This window comes from Onychomys torridus, chromosome 11, assembly GCF_903995425.1.
Source record: "Onychomys torridus chromosome 11, mOncTor1.1, whole genome shotgun sequence".
Lineage (NCBI taxonomy): Eukaryota > Metazoa > Chordata > Mammalia > Rodentia > Cricetidae > Onychomys > Onychomys torridus.
This window is the reverse complement of record NC_050453.1, coordinates 14,810,929-14,828,452: the sequence shown is the minus strand read 5'-3', so window position 1 is coordinate 14,828,452 and position 17,524 is coordinate 14,810,929. Positions and strand designations below refer to the sequence as shown.

At 49.3% G+C, this 17,524-nt stretch overlaps 1 non-coding gene across 1 annotated transcript; it reads left to right on the top strand.

Moving 5' to 3' along the window:
* Positions 1–241: 241 nt before the first annotated feature.
* LOC118593589 lies at positions 242–406 on the top strand. The gene has a single exon (XR_004946261.1). It is a non-coding gene; the product is annotated as a U1 spliceosomal RNA (small nuclear RNA).
* The last annotated feature ends 17,118 nt before the right edge of the window (positions 407–17,524 follow it).

The window sequence follows — 17,524 nt, the reverse complement described above, 5'->3', positions numbered from 1 at the left end:
CGTACCCATGTGTGTGTGTGTGTGTGTGTGTGTGTGTGTGTGTGTGTGTGCCTGTATTTGTCCATGTGTGTGCCTGGGTATGAGTGTGCTCCATGTGAAGGCAGAGGACAACCTTCCGAAAGCAATCTCCCTACCACCATGGATTCTGGGGACTGAAATTAGCTTGTCAGGCTTAGAGCGAGTGTTCTAACTGCTGAACCATCTATCAGCCCTATGGTCTTTTCTTTTTTAATTCATTACAGTAGTTACCCAGCAGGAGCAATACCATGATCGAGAGGGTGGTTTTCCCAGGGTGAGGCTCACACGTTGTACTCAGAGTGTGCTGACGCCTTCGATTTCCCCAAATGCAGGTAAGTTGCACTGCATCATTTGTGGTAGTGGAGAACTGTGTGTACACACACACACACACACACACACACACACACACACACACACACTGGAGAGATGGCTCAGTGGCTAAGAACACTTGCTGCTCTTCTAGAGGACCTGGGTTTGCTTCCTTCCTACCACTCATGTCAAACTGTTCATAACTGCTTGTAACTCCAGCTCCAGGGAATCTGATGCCTCTGTACTCACATGCATGCGCACACATGCATACATACACACTGGAAAAAAATAAGATATTTTAAAATTTTTATACACTTTATTGTGTGCATATGTGTGATTGTGTGTGATGAATGTGTGTCAGAAGACATCTTGCAGGAGGCAGTTCCCTCCCTCCACCATGTGGGTTCCAGGGATCAAGCCCAGGCTGTCAGGCTTGACGTCACACGCCTGTGTCCGCTGAGCCCTCTCACCTGCTGGCTTTGTGACATTTTCGAGTCTTCAAAGACCGTGGACAAATATAGCTCGCCCCAAGTCAGATGAGGAAAGGAGAAGCCAAAGACAGAGGATAGCCCACTCCACTTCCACACAGGGGCGGCTCACCCTCCACAGCCATACTTGATGTCTCCTGGAGAAAAGACAGTCCCACCACCCTCAGGAAGGTGGAGGGAAACCCTGGGGGCCTGAGGGAAGGACCACTCACTCTGGGGGCATAAATGGAGGTATGGCATACAAGGCATTCAGTGTGTGGCTGGCAGCTGATTGAGAACTGAGATCTGGGTGAAGAAAAAAAACCCTCTAGATCACCTCAGTCTGATAACCTCACAGGCCCTAAAGACCTCCCCTGAAGGTGGCCCTGACCTGGTCCTGCCTCACCACAGCCAGGAACGCTTGTTCCTCTTTACCCATGCTTAAAACTAGAAACCCACCCTCCCAGGACACAGTATAAGCCCATCTACACTAGGAAGACCACGATCTACTTCCAACAGGGCACCCTCCAGCCAGGGTCTGGCCTCCAGGTCCTCCCCTTGAGGTAAAATCCGTTTTCTTCCAAACCCACCTTTATCCTTGCCCACCTTCCTCAAACTAGTGGGCAGCATTTCGAGGTCAGAGAGACAGACACCACAAAGTACGACCAGGGCAGTGGCTTCACCCTCTTGAATCTGGACAAAGGTTCTCCTGACTCAGGATGAAGGTCTGGTCCCTTCCCCTTACACCTCACCCCCCTGTTAGCATCAGAGCTGCCACCCATCCAGAGAGGATAGGCCCCTGCTCAGACCTGGTTCCCCACAAATACAGCCAGCCTGTGTCACCCACAGAACAACAGGCATTTCCCCCAAGCCAAATGGTGAGAGCCGCTGCCCCAACAGACAGGGTTGGGCCCTCGGAACTCTGTGGTGGTGGAGACACAGTCAGTGAGGCCCAGAACAAGTATCTTTTTTTCTTTTTTCTCCAGAGCTGAGGACCGAACCCAGGGCCTTGCGATTGCTAGGCAAGCACTCTACCACTGAGCTAAATCCCCAATCCCATTTTTTAAAATGATTTTTTGGGTTTTTTTTGTTTTTTGTTTTCGAGACAGGGTTTCTCTGTGTAGCTTTGCGCCTTTCCTGGACCTCGCTCCCGGATCTTGCTCCCGTAAGTATCTTCTAACTGCCGAGGTTTTAAGTTGGTCTGGTGGCAAAGAGAGCTGGCACGACCCAGGAAGAAGAGAAACAATATCCCGTTAGCCCAAGAAGAGAACCTGTGGCTCTCCAGACAGGAGCTGATGAATCAAGGCTGATGCACCCCCACACAGGCAAAATAAACAAACCAGCTAGCCCTAGCCACCTCTCCTCCTAGGCCCTCAGACCCCATCCCACCCTCTCTCCCTCTGGTCTTGGCTGCCATTGCTCTGAGCCATCAGGTCAGTGTCCTGAGGCAGTCCCCTCCAGTCCTGGGGTTGGAGGTGTCCCAGGTGGATGCTTACTTGTCTCATGGGTATAGAAATACTTTCTGCATATCTGGGAGCCAAAACCTCTCAGCTGGAACACAGAACAGAGCCTGTTTCCCCAGACCCAGCCAGTCAGATGCTAGAGGTGGAGGTGCAAGGGTGTGGTTCAGGCTGTCCCCAAATGCCCCTTTGCCCCTTTGACTGATTTATTTATGAGCCAGGATCTAGAATTGGTGGGGCACTTGCCTAGCATGTACCAGGACCTTGTTGGATTTCCTTAAAGGAGGTATGGCACTGGGGAAGCTGAGGCTGGAGGATTGCCACAAGTTCAAGGTCTGGGTCAAACAAAAAGATCCCTAGTCTCAAAACAAACACCAACCAAACAAACAAACAAAAACAATGTAAATAACCAGAACTGGCAAGATGGTTCAGTGGGTAAGAGTATGAGACATCAAGTCTGACAGCCTGAATTTGATCCCTGGGACTCAGAATGGAAGGACAGAACTGACGCCTGAAAGCCATCCTCTTGATTCCACATACATGTGCATGGGTGCACCCACACATACATGTACATGGGCGCACCCACACACAGTCAAAATAAAACAAGAGAGCCAAAGATACCACCAACAAAAAGCTGGAGTCTTGCGCCATTGCTCTGTGCTGGTCTCAAACTCTTGAGGACCAGCCTCTGCCTCCTGGGTAGCGGGGACCAAAAGTATGCGCCGCCACACTTGGCTGACGCTCTTCTGCCCTTTTACATTTTCAAGTGCTGGGCTCGGGTCTAGCTCCAGGGTAAACTGACTGCCTAGCATTCAGGGGACCTGTATTCCACCCCAAGCTCCACAAAGGAAGAACTCCAACCTATGCAACTGTGTAACTTACCCAACCGGTATGCAGGCAAAGTCATTATAAAAGCCAGGTGTGACGGTACAGTACACATCAGTAATCCTAGCACTTGGGGGCAGGGCCAAGAGGACAGCAGCTCCAAGGGCATCGGCAGCTATGTGATGAGTATCTGGGCAACTTGAGACCTTGTCTTAAAAACAAGGTAGTAGCCAGGTGGTGGTGGCGTACACCTTTAATCCCAGCACTCGGGAGGCAGAGGCAGGAGGATCTCTGTGAGTTCGAGGCCAGCTTGGTCTACAGAGCGAGATCCAGGAAAGGCGTAAAACTACACAGAGAAACTCTGTCTCAAAAAACCAAAAACAAACAAACAAACCAAAAAGGTGATAACAGCAAGAAAAAGAGCCAGGCAGTTGGTGGCCCACATCTTTAATAACAACAGCAGGGAGACAGAGGCAGGTGGATCTCGATGAGTTCAAGGTCAACCTGGTCTACAGCACAAGCTGCAAGACAGCCAGGGCTACACAGAGAAACTCTGTCTTGAAAAACCAAAAAGAAAAAAGAAAAAGAAAAAAAATGTTTTATTTTATGTGTATGGGTGTTTGTGTCTGTGTACTACATACATGCAGTGCCCGAAGAGGCCAGCAGAGGGCACCTGATCTCCTGGAGCAGGAGGTGAATAAAACTGTGACCGTCTTATGTGTGCCGCAAATCGAACCCAGGTCCCTTAGAAGCTCGAACAGTGCTCTTAACCCTTGAGTCGTCTCTCTAGGCCCCCCAAATCTTTATAAATACTGAAGAATATAAAAAGGGACTGGAAAATTACAATAGAATAACACACAAATCCTTGAGAAACTATCACAGTGAGAGGACCAAGTGTAATTATGGGTCAGTGTTCTGTGGGAGCCAGTCCCAAGGACCCACTGTAGAAGGGCTGGGGGACACAGAGGGAAGCTGGGGCCTCCCTCATCCTTAGAGACCAGTTCTGCCCACCAGCTCCCTGCCCAGGCTGGGCCCTCTGCTCCCAGTTAACTGGCACTTAGAGTATTGCCAGCGTTAACCGGCTACCGGGTCCCCTCCCCACCGGGAAAAGAACCTCATTTCTGTCTTTCCAGGGTGAGTACCAAAGCACTGTGGGCTCAGCGGTAATGAGACAGACAAGAACAGTGAGACTGCCATGTTTCAGCAGGAGTGGAACTCTCAAGTGCCCCCAACAAGCCAGTGCGGAGAGAAGTTCTGACTCCTGGCCAGGTCCCAGGTCCCGGACACAAAGCATCCTTCCGATCGAGGTGCGTCCCCGTCCTGCCAGTGGCACAGGAAGTGGAGAGAGGCTGGCAGAGAAAATCTGCACCACTGCCCCTCAGTAGATCGGTCCCCGCAAAAAGAGGGGTGGCTGGTTCTAGCCTAGATACCCTCAGACATTTCTCCCTTCTAAAATGCTGAGGTGATGGTCCCAGGAACCCAGAGTAACTCAATTTGTCCTCTGCTATGTGCTGAGGTGTTCATCGGGTGCTTCACAAATCCCTTCCCCCATAGAAGGGCTGTATAGTGGGAGGGGATCCTCACCCCGGAGCTCCCCCACGACTCTGAAAGGGGTCCATCATCCCACTTAATGTAAATCTCACTCAAAGAAATGGTCCTTAGTTCGTTCCCTTTCTCCCCTCTGTTTCTGCCTATGGCTGCATGTCCAGGACCTGGAACTCGGCCACCACCACACTCAGGGTAGACCTGGGAGAAAAAGCAGCCACCGAGTATCAAGAGGAAGACAAAAGAGCCCCGAGCAAGAAAAAAAAAATAAAAAATAAAAGGTATGAAAATAGGCTTAGCTACTTTGGGGTTTTCCTTTGTATTTATTTTTAGCAAGGATTGTGTGCCTAGCTCTTCATTAAAATAGCTGATGCTCCCAATCATTGTTCCAGGGACCTGTGCGTGGCAACCTAGCAGGCCTCTGCAGCCCAAAGGGAAGGCAGTGGGCTTCCTGGCTCACCCAAGCTGAACCTAGGACGTCTGTCTCACAGGGCCTTCTTCTCGGTGCACCTTCTGCGTGTGAAAGGAACAGAAGGAAGGCTTTAAACAAGGCTGGGAGCTGAAGAGGCAGTCGTCTTGGCGGACTTAGGCTTCCAGAAGGTATCTCCTGCTGACGCTTTCCAGGGAGAGGCTGAAATGTCCAGGCGAAGTCTCCACACCTGTCACCCCAAGGAGACAGAAGACAGGCCACCACTGGTGGGTCTCACACTCCATTTGGGACTTGCCTTTGAGGATTTTTCCCAGGAGGGCTATGGAAAGACTTTCTAGTTGACAAACCCTACCTTAAGACACCAAATTCTGTCACAGCCTCCTCTCAGGCCCACTGGTCATCTGGGAGGCATTCATGAGCCCCGGGTGACCAAGAGAAGGTTGGAAGGAGGAGGTTTTGAGACACTAACTTTGCCCTTCCATGTCTCAGTACTGGTGGTGGTGGCAGTGCTCTCCATGCAGAGCTGGATAGAGTCCCTGCACAGCGTGGGTAGGGTTGACCATCCTGGGCAGGAAGATTACCATAGTACCTTGCAAACGACTCCAGAATGCTGAGGAAGAGACAGTGTGACACAGGGACTTCATTAAATTCATACTCGGGGTCAGTTAGCACTTGATGTGCCCAGGTCAGAAGCCTACACTCCAGGACACAGCTTATCTACAAAAGCCCCAGCGGTGTTACAAACTCAGGTTCGTCCACAAAGTGACTTATGTTCCACATGTGACCAGATAGAAAGACTGAGCTGGCCTTTCTGCCAGCTGTTTATCCTTCCCTTCCATTAGGTCGACTGCTCCAGCAAGCTCCCGGCGGGTCCTGCGGTTCCCTGGGCTGAGGAGTCTGCTGGCCACTGCAGGAAAGCAGCTGCACTTCTTTCTAGGAGATCCTGTCTGACACTCGAGACCGACCTTGCGGTGGGTGTCAACACCAGGACCTCCAGCGCGCTAGTCACTGAACTACTCTGGGCTCCAATTTCTGCGTCTGCGATCGGAGATAATGGCAGTCACGCAAGGTAGTGGCAGGGAGCCCACAGGGCTTTCAAATCTCAAATTTCTGCTGCAGTGCCCTGCGGCTGTGTTGCTGTAGCAAGGTCAGAATCAGGGTCCCAACCTCTCCGGGGGGCCTGGGGCGCCTGCTTCCCGAACCAGGTTTCTTTTGGGGGAGCGGCGCAGCCTAAGCGCCGGCCTCTGGGTGACCCACTGCCCTCTCCGAGGCAGGGATCCCTCTCGTCCCTTCCCCATCCCCCTCCCGCGTCCCAGCTCTTGGTTTGGTCCCGGCCTCGAGATCCTCCGGGTCCCACCGCGCGCTGCTCGCGGGCAAGCCTCCGGGCTCTGGCGCCTGGAGCATCGGAGCAGGTCCTGCTCCCGCCGCCGGCGTGGGGACCTAGGAGCTGCCCGGCCGGCCCTTGTCTGGGGCCAGCGGTGGACACTGGGCTGTAAGAGCAGCTGCAGGGTCCGCCCTGCCCCCTCCCCGGCGCGAAGAGCGGCTGCCAGGAACTGGAATATTAATAGGTACAAACTTCCTGGAAAGATTTTCGTCTTCGCGGTAGATGACCCCGCCTTGTTGGCCGAAAGAAAGAAAAGGCCTCCCGGGACGGGCGGCGGGGAGCCTGGGGCCCGCGGGAGCCCGGGACACTGGGAACCCCCGGAGCCGGGGCTCAGTAGAGCCCGACTTCATTGGTCGGAGGATCCACTCGGTGGCTGGCCGCAGACACCGCGGGGCAGGGCCGGGCTCGCCTTTGTAAACCAGGTTCCCAGCGCTCCAGTCCCGACGCCTGAGCGCGCCTTCCCGGGAGCGCGCTCGCCCTGGGCCGCCCGGCCCTCCTGCAGGACCTGGACTCCTCCTCCAGGATAGGCTCTGGTCACTTAGCAGCATCCCCCAAACCCTGCTGCATCCAAAAACCCTGCTGCTGGAGCCCATAGGTGCGCGTCATTCCTTCCTCCAGGATTCTCTGGCTCAGCAGCAGTTGTGGTGAAAGCCACCTCCCTCCTTCCCGGCCGCGGAGAGAGGACAGATGGATCAGGAAGCGCCCCACCAGCCGCTGCCGTGTTCCTCGGACGCTGCGCGGTCAGTCCCGGGCCTCACCTTGCAGAGATTCAGGTCCCAGTGTTCACGCAGGACGCTCCCTCCCCATACAGAGGCTGGGGTTCCCAAACTCTGGTTTCACCGATTCGGACAGGAGCACCTGTCCTGGATTAGGTGAGAGTGTGCTGCCCACCTGAAAGTCCTCATTCTCTGAAAATATTTATTGATGGCCGGGTGTAGAGGCAAGCTTGTAATCCCGCACTCTGGAGGCAGAGGCAAGAGGATCGCCCAAAGTTAAGGTGAGCCAGGTAGTGAGCCCTTGACCTAAACAAATACAGATTATTGCTACAAAGCAAGCAAAAATCCTTTCTTGTGAAAGCAAAACAAAATGACAGCAGAATGGCCGGGGCGGTGGTGGCGCACGCCTTTAATACCAGCACTGGAGAGGAAAGGCAGGCCAGCCTGGTCTACAGAGCGAGTTCCAGGACAGCCAGGGCTACACGGAGAAACCCTGTCTCGAAAAACAAAATATTGTTTCACTTCCGCTTTTTTATTATAAGGGCAGAGGCGATGAAAACTGGAAGAAGTCGGAGCTGTGTTTGTAGCCGTGTTTAAGGCTGGGATTGGGAGAGGGTGCTTGGGGAAGAGCAAGCCAACCTCGCAGGCCCATTAACTAAGATGAAAACAGGCCTTGCAGGTTCCGCCAGAGGCGTGGGATTCAGACGGGCAGTTTTGGGCACGCTGGATTTGATACACTCTGTTCATCCAAGGCTAGGGCTGAGCAAGTGCTGGTCGGACAGGTCTCCAGGCCGGAGGTGGGGGGGGGGGGGGCGGACACCTGGGAGACAGGTGCGAACAAGCACACACCTGCCAGTTCCCAGCCGGCCACCGAAGGAACCACCAGCCAGCCACTGCGCTTATGAAGCACGTGACATTACAGAAATTATGTTAAGGATAGGGCCTCACTGTGTAGCCCTAGCTGGCCTGGAACTCTATCTGTAGATCAGGCTGGCCTCAAATGCAAAGATCAGCCTCCTCTTGTTAGGTTTCAAACGTCTCCTTATCTCTTTTTTTCATTCACCCCTGTGGTGGTATTGTGTTCCCCAAAATACTGTGCACCCTAATAAACTTATCTGGGGTCAGGGCACAGCCACCAGATACAGAGGCTAGAAAATGGTGGCACCTTTAGTCCTAGCATTCCAGAGGCAGAAATTCCTCTGGATCTCTGTGAGTTCAAGACCACATTGGAAACAGCCAGGCATAGTGACACATGCCTTTAATCCCAGAAAGTGAGCCTTTAATCCCAGGGAGTGAGGGCAGAAAGGTATATCTATAAGGCGTGAGGACCAGGAACTAGAGCTGGTTAAGCTTTTAGGCTTTTGAGCAGCAGTTCAGCTGAGATTCATTTGGATAAGACTCAGAGGTTTCCAGTCTGAGGAAACAGGATCAGCTGAGGAACTGGTGAGGTGAGGTAGCTGTGGCTTGTTCTGCTTCTCTGATGTTCCAGCATTCATCCTAATACCTGGCTCCAGGTTTGGTTTTACTAATAAGAACTTTTAAGATTCTTGCTACACACATCTGTCCCCAGTGCTTGGATACCAGCCTGAACTATTTTTTTTTATTTTAATTAATTTAACTTGAAAAAATTTACTGACTTAGTTATTTGAAAATCATTATGTCTAGAACCACTAGAGTATAGATATCTGCTTTTTCAACTGCAGTTGGTGTAATCTACATACAGGAACAGTTTTCTATCCAGCTGCCACACTAGTTTAAAAAAACTTTTTTTTCCAAGACAAGATTTCCCTGTGAAATAATCCTGGCTGTCCTGGGTCTCACTCTGTAACCCAGGCTGGCCTCGAACTCACAGAGATCCACCTGCTCTGCCTTCCCGAGTGCTGGGGTCAAAGTCATGCACCATCACCACCCAGCTAATTTTTAAATTTTTCATTATTATTAGGGCTGGAAAGATGGCTCCGTGGTTAGGAGCAATCTTGATTCTCTTGCAGAGACCTGGTTTGTTCTCAGTCTCCACACTGGGCAGTTTACAGTTGTCTCTAATGCCAGCTCCAGGGAACTTCTGTTTCTTTTGTTTTGTTTTTTCATTTTATGTGTGTGGGTGTGCTGCCTTGTGTCTGTACACCATGGTGCCCAGGGAGGCCAAAAGAGGGCATGGAACCCTCTGAGTCAACTAGCCCCAAATTCTTGATAACTCCTCCTCCTCCTCTTTTCATTTGTTTTTTCCCGAGACAGGGTATCTCTGTGTAGTTTTGCGCCTTTCCTGGATCTCGCTCTGTAGACCAGGCTGGCCTTTGAACTCAGAGATCCACCTGCCTCTGCTCCCAAGTGCTGGGGTTAAAGGTGTGAGCCACCATGCCCAGCTATGTCTGCTTTTTAAGACTGTAGGTGAGCCAAGAGTGGGGATCTCTCTTCTGTAAAGGGAGGTAGTGGTGACCACAGCCACTCCACATGTGCATAGTTTGGATCTGGAATGTCCCCTATAGGCCTGTGTGTTGAAGGCATGGTTCCCAGTGTGGCAGTATTGGAAGGTGGTGGAAACTTTAAGAGGTGGGCCCTACGAGGAAAGAGTGGGGTCATTGGTGATGTGCCCTTGAAGAAGCAACTGAGATACTGGTCTCCTCGTTCCTTGTCTTGGGCCATCTCGAGGTGCCACCATATGCTTCTGCCATGATCTGTTGTGGAGCTGTTTCACCAAAGCCCAAAAGGCCGTGGCCACCTTACCAAAGACCCAAACCCCTGACACTGGGGCCGAAACAGCCCTCTACCTCTAAAGTTAGGTAGCTTTATCTCAGCTGTCGGCTAGTGAGGAGAGCTAATGTATCAGACCGTCCGGGGACCAAGGGGTCCTCTGCTCTCTCTCCTACCAACAGCACTGTTCTCATCTCCATGCTACAGTTATTTCTCACATGGTTCCAGCCCATGAACAAGGGAAAGAAAGCACATGTCTAGAGCCAAGGCTTGAAAACGGGAGGCATCACTCCAGTTATATAGACCCCCGTCCGGAACTACATTATGTGGATGCATGCAGCAGCAAGGAGTGCTGGGAAAGGTGGTCTCTAGCTAAAGTAACATGTGCTTGAGATGGTTCCTCAAGCACAAGAGCATGCTGTGTCAGCCTGACGGCCTCAGCTCAAGCCCTAGAATCCATGTACAAGTGGAAGAAGAGGATCAACTCCAGAAAGCCGTCCTCAGACATCCACTCTATGAACACTGTACCTCCCTCCTCCCCTCCACCCCACACTAGTAATAATAATACATTTTTAGAAGACTGGCTAGAAAGCTGGGTGGGAGGAAGAGGCAGGTAGATATCTGTGAGTTCAAAGCCAGCCTGATCAACATAGTGAGTTCCAGGACAGCCAGGGCTACACAGAGAAAGAAAGAAATAGAAAGAAATAGAGAAAGAAGAAAAAGATCTTTTTTAAGCTGTCCTCTGATCTCCATATATGAGTAATGGCAAGTGTCTGCCCCCCATAAATACACACACACACACACACACACACACACACACACACACACACATATATATTTTCCCCCAAGATTGGATTTCTCTATGTGTGGTGCTGGCTGACCTGGAACTCACTCTGTAGCCCAGGCTGGCCTTGAACTCCCAGCGATCTGCCTGCCTCTGCCTCCCGAGTGCTGGGATTAAATGTGTGCACCACCACACCCTGATGCCTGACTTTTTATTTTAAATCTTAAGTACTTATTTTACTTAATAAATAATCAGTTTACCACAGACACCACTGTTTAGTGAAGCTGGGCTCTAATTAGTCTTAATGATAAAAACCCGGAGTCAGATATTGAGGGTGAAAGCAAAAGATCAGAGAAGCAGAGCAGCCAGCCACCAGAAACTTCTTACCTCTATGAATCCTCAGACTGAATGGGAGCTGAGATCCTGTCTCCACCCACCTTATATTCCTGCCTCTACCTCCCTAGTACTGAGATTAAAGGCGTGAGACACCACCACCTGGCTCTGTTTCTCATTTAGACTGATTCAGTCTTGTGCAGCCCAGGGTGGCCTTGAACTCCTGATCTTCCTGCTTCCTTCTCAAAAGTGCTGGGATTGGTTAGGGATTTAGCTCAGCGTAGAGCGCTCGCCTAGCAAGTGCAAGGCCCCGGGTTCGATTCTCAGCTCAAAAAAAAAAAAAAGACGTGTTCAAGAAAGTATCAAGGCTGGGCAGTGGTGGCACACACCTTTAATCCCAGCACTCGGGAGGCAGAGGCAGGCAGATCTCTGTGAGTTCAAGGCCAGCCTGGGCTACAGAGTGAGTTCCAGGACAGGCACCAAAACTACACAGAGAAACCCTGTCTTGGAAAAAAAAAAAAAAGTATCAAGCAAATAATTAGGGACAAAAAAAAAAAATCAGTGAAGGGGAAGATGAACAGGAATCTCACTTACACAACTTAAGTAAAACATAGCTCTCTGAACAGATGAAGATAGGTTTCTTCTGTATCCCAGAATCTAATCAATATATGTATGATTCAGCTATCATTTGGCTTATAAGGGCTTATTGGGAAATGTTATCATTTTTACTATTTTCTACAGAGAAAATATTTTACTGTTTCAAATAACCCTGGACTTTTGAATTATAACCTGTTTTTATGTGCAGGCTATCTGTGTATTATTTCTCCTGCAGTTGTACATAAAATGCTTTTACATTCAAAAAAGGACAAAGACTATAGGATTGTATTACATGAAATATATAGAATATACAAATTAATAGAGACAGAAAGGTCAGACATTATCTCAAGACAAAGAAGAAAGGAATATAGAGCAATGATTTCCTAAGTACAGAATCTCTGTTTTGTGTGATGGAAAAGCCCCACAAATGGACAGTACTATCAGGACACATCATTAATGTAACAAATCAATACAATTAATGTAATTAATGAATACCATATAATTATTGAATGAAAAAAAAAAAAGAGCAAGAAAATTCTCTGCTGCAATCCAGGCAGCAGTGCCTGGATGTTTAGTATTTTATGTGTGTGCATATATTGTTTGTATGTCTGGGTATACAGGGGGTGGGTGAGTGCCTCCGTGTGGGTGTGTATGTGTGTAGGCCAGAGACTGACATCCTTATTGCTTCTCCACTTTAATTTTTGAGTGAGGTCCCTCGCCGATTGGCTAGGCTGGCTGGCCAGCAAGCCAAGGTCCCCAGCACTGGATTGCAGGCACACTCTACTGTGTGCCCAGGATCTGAACTCAGGTCCTCATGCTTGTTCTGCAAAGGCTTTGCTGGGTTTGAACTTGCTAAGTAGCTCAGGCTGGTTTTGAACTCGGGCAGGCCCCCTGCTTTAACCTCTTGTGTGCTGGGATTATGGGAGTGTGGCACTCCTTCCCATTTCATTTGGCTCTGTGATCCAGCAGCTCCAATAATGTTTAAAGTGGCTTTGGCCAGGAGAGAGACCGTGGATGCAGCTTAGGCAAGCTCTACCAAGAGAAATGTAGCTCACTCCTCCAGAATTAGGAGACAAGAGTGTGGTATATTTGCAGATGGCCATCGACTCCTGGCCGTGGGTCATCATCAAGTAGCCAGCATGTACCACATGCCCTCTCACTCACTGAGCCATGTGCTGGGCTTACCCGGCAGCAGCCTGTCACCCTGTGGGGATGGCACACAAGAGACTGGGCACCAGCGGGTACGGAAGGCACAGGTAGGCTGTGTGAGCAGGTGGCTCAGATGCCTTTCACAGTGGCTCTTGCTTTCACTGACTCTGTTCCTAGGACCTCAAAGAATGTTCCTTGTGATCAGTTGGCAGAGAAGGAATGGACTCAGGCCTGATTTACAGATGGCTCTGCAGGATATGCTGGCGCCAACCGAAAGTGGACAGCTGAAGCCCTGCAATCCCACTCTGGGTGACCTGCAGAACGTGGGTGGGCAGAACAGAAGAGGCATGTTTATTTGTGTGCTTGGTCTGAACTGAGAGATGGATGGAAGCAGGCTCCACTGTGATTTCTAATATTAAATTATTTCAAGTTGAATATGTAAGAATTTATTTAGAATATAAAAGCTGGCTGGGCGTGGTGGTGCAGGCCTTTAATCCCAGCACTTGGGAGGCAGAGGCAGGTGGATCTCTGTGGGTTCGAGGCCAGCCTAGGCTACAGAGTGAGTTCCAGGATGGGCTCCAAAGCTGCACAGAAAAATCCTGTCTCAAAAAACCAATATATATATGCTGTTACATGTTGCTGTGGGATGCCTTTCTGTATGTTGTGAATATGTGTGGTTCCCATTGGATAATAAATAAAGCTGCATTGACCTATGGCAGGGCAGGATAAGGTTAGGTGGTACATTCAAACTGAAGACAAGACAAAGAAGGGTGGAGTCAGGGAAGATGCCAGCACACTGCCAAAGGAACAAGATGTCAGCAAGACCAGGACTGCCATGGCCACGTGACAACATATAGATTTATAGGAATGGGTTAATTTAAGATGAAAGAGCTAGTTAGCAAGGAGCTGAAGCCATAGACCGTACAGTTTGTAATTAATATAAGCCTCTAGGCTGGAGAGATGGCTCAGAGATTACCAGCACTGCTTGCTTTTCCAAAGGTCCTGATTCAATTCCCAGCAACCACATGGTGGCTCACAACCATCTGTCATGAGATCTGGCGCCCTCTTCTGGCCTACAGGGATATGTGCAAATATAAGCCTCTGAGTGATTATTTTATAAGCGGCTGCGGGACTGAGGGTGAGAGATTCTTCTGGACTGCTGGGCAAGGCAGGACCAGAGAAAACTCCGTCTACAACATGTAGAATAGTAACATAATAAAATAAATGAATGTATGTGTGGCTTGAACGATACAATTTTATGTTTTTATAAGCCCTGCTGTGGTCTGTCTCCCGTGATGGATTTGTTGTAGGTTTCCTATCACTGAGATATGGCCTTGAGGAAACAATTGGGAGTGTTGCCCTCAGAAGGGAGTCAGTCAGTCAGTCACAGGAGGGCTGTTCTTTTCTATTTTCCGTGTGTGTGTGTGTGTGTGTGTGTGTGTGTGTGTGTGTGTGTGTGGTTTTCTGAGACAGGGTTTCTCTGTGTAGCCCTGGTTGTCCTGGAACTCACTTTGTAGACCAGGTTGGCCTCGAACTCAGAGATCCACCTGCCTCTGCCTCCCAAGTGCCCATCACTGCTGGGCAAAAGTTACATTTATTTATCCATTCACTCATTCATTTTGTGGATATGTGGTGTCCGAGGACAACTTTTGGGAGATGTTTATAGGATGAATATACCTTCCCAATGATAAATCACCCCAGAACCTAGAGATCATCAAAAGAAATGGACAACAGTCCAGAACTGACTCTTGCCAAGGCATAAAGGGGAACCAGCCCTGAACATAACCCCTGGCAGTTTGTACAGGTTCATAGCCCCAAGTTACATGTTGAACAATTAGCATGCTTTAGAAACAGATATTCCAAGGTTTGGTTGTTTGGACAAATGGGAAGATTTACAATGTAAAAGTATTGTCCTTGTTATCCCAGGTCAGAATAGGGCTGCTTTCTCTAGGCAGGTGTTAACCAAGTCAGCCTGCCTGCCCAGGAGAGAATCTGAACTTACCGAAGGACCAGGATTTAAGGGTGCCTTGACCCAGTGCTGTCCTCCCTGATCTGCCCTGCAGAGGTACCTCTTTGATACGGGATTGGCCTAATGGCTGGCTGTGAGCCCCCCCCCCCCCCCCCCCCCCCGTCTTCTTTTATTATGGGAATAGGGTCTAATTGGTGGGAATCTTAGTCAACAAATTTGTTTAAGACATGGGATTAAAGGCTCGGAGCTTCCATGCCCAGTAGGGAACAAATCTTAACAGAAACATTCTCAGCAACTTTATGCCAGAAGTCCAAAATTTCCCTTCCTATGGTTTCTAACACAATGGCTAGCAGACAGCTACTCACCTTGAGCTCAGCTTCAGCTGAGCTCTACTTTGTGCAACAATATTTCCTAAACAAGCTTAGTAGATCCTTTATAGCACCAAGTTATCACTCCCAGTTTCTCCTTTATTGGTTTTATTGGTCTCTTATCAACATGTGGGTCCCAGGGATGCAACTCAGGTCTTCAGGCTTGGTGGCAAGTGCTTTCTCATTAGCTCTACTGGATGGGAGGCAGTAGTTTCATGAAGTTCAGGTAGTCTCAAACTTGATATGTAGAAGAGAAGCAACCATGCCCTTGAATTCCTGAGAGAAATAATGCCTTTTCTCAGTCACACCCACATCCACCAAGTCCAAGCCACTCTATTGTGGTACAGTTAGCTCACCAAATGGTTTCCTGATGGAGTTCCTTCCTGTTCCTAGAGTATTGACACAGCAGCTGGGGTGACCTCATCCAAGCACTTTGCATCATCTTCTTTGGCTTACCTCCCTGGAGACTTCCACCTCATCCAGTGTTCTTGCAGGTCTTATAACGGCCCGTGTGCTCTGGCCCCCCATCTGTTCTGGTTTCTTTCTGCTGCAGCCACATCCATACCTTCTTCTGGTTCCTGGAGCACACCAGGCTGTCTGCAATGATTGGGACCAACAGCCCCTGACATACTTTTCTCTTCCACCATGCTGCTTGCTGTCTGTTTCTTCAGGACTTTACTTGAAAGACATCTTACTGATGGCAACGTGTGACACCACCCCCAATTCCTTTACAATGTATTTATCTCCATTTGTTTTCTCACTAGCATATGCCGATGAATTCGTGTAATAATCCATTTGGATGTATCATTTCTCTCACTAGAATGCAGCCCCGTGGATATGGGCGTCTCTGGTTTTCAGTTCTGTAGCATCACTTGGTACACAGGAGCAGCTCCATAAATACTAGATGAGTGAGGCAAAGGTGGGTAGGGTGAGGAGCTGCTAACTAGGAACTAGCAGTTGAGTTGGCCCAGAGCTGGAATTTAAAAAATTCTTATTTTATGTGCATTGGTGTTTACGTGCGTGTATTGTGTGAGGGTGTTATATACACCCATCTGCCAGAATTCCTACTAGGGTATCAGTGTTTATATTCTAATTCTATACATTTACTGTCCTGGTGAGGCCAGAGCTCACTAGCATAACACGCACAGCTAGCTGGTCTCCCACGTGGAAAAATTGCAAGTTCGAAGCCAGGTATTTCACTGTTTCTTTATAACTCTGCAAGGAATGTCTACATGCTGTTTATTCAGAATTCTAGTTTTTAATGTGTTTATTGGGTATTTCGTATCACCTCTTGTATTTGTGTATCTTTTCATTTAACTCTTGCATTGACAAATTTGCTACATATTAGGGTTATAGATGCTTAAAGACTCGAAGGCAAGGGTATAACACAGTATAGAATGTATCTGGGCCATGGGTTCAATTTTCAGTCCTAAACACAATGAAAAAAAAGAAATAAAACAAACAGAATAGTAGGGTCAGGGCATGGTAATGCACACCAGCACTTGGGAGGCAGAGGCAGGTTTGAGGCCAGCCTGGTCTACATAGAGACCCTGTCTCAAAAACAAAAAGAAAACCCGGGCTCAGCGTTTAGAGGCACGTGTTGGTCTTGCAGAGGACTGGAGTTTTGAGTCCCAGCACCCACACGATGACTCACAACAAAGTCTAACTCCGGTTCTAGGGGATCCAATGCCTTTTTCTGACTTCTCTGGACACCTGTCACAAAAACGTTACATATACATACATGCCAGCAAAACATTTATATATTCTAGACAGTTTAGGTGGGGTTTTGTTTTCTTTTTGGAGACAGGGTCTCTTTATGCAGCCCTGGCTGTCCTCTGCCTTTCCAGTACAGGGACTATAGTGTGTGCCGCTATGCCCCGCTTAGAAGCACTTTGGGAATAAGAGCTGAATGAAATTAGTGGAAAAGTGGGGGAGGTCGGGGAGAAAGTGGCTAAGCAGGCAGAGTGTGTTTATTTCTGCTGTCTGTGGGGGCCCAGCTGAAGACAGGAGTGTGCTGGTTGCTCTTCACCTTCTTCAGAGGCAGGATCTAAGTTGATGCTCGAGTGGCCGAAACAGTCAGACTCATCAGCTTTTTCTTGGGGAATCCGTTCCTGCCTTCTCCACACTGTAATTACAGGCAACTCCTCCTCACAAACACCTGGCACTTACTTGGTTTGTGGGGACAGGAAACCCAGTCCTGATGCTGAGTCATGGATCTCCTCAGCACCAGGGTGACTGCACACAGGCTTTGCCCCCAAATCTGCTCCCCTCATTCTTTTTCCTGGGTTTCTACTTCTGGCAAAACTGGGTAGGCACTCTATCAGACATGATCCTAGATTCCAATCTTCTTGGTAGTGAAGCCCAGACTCCCTCTGCAATGTGATCCTGGGCCAATTTCTTCACCGTATGAGCACCTCCACTCCATGCAGCCATTAAGAATTACATATTCATATGCCTTCACACACATCCTCAGCATCTG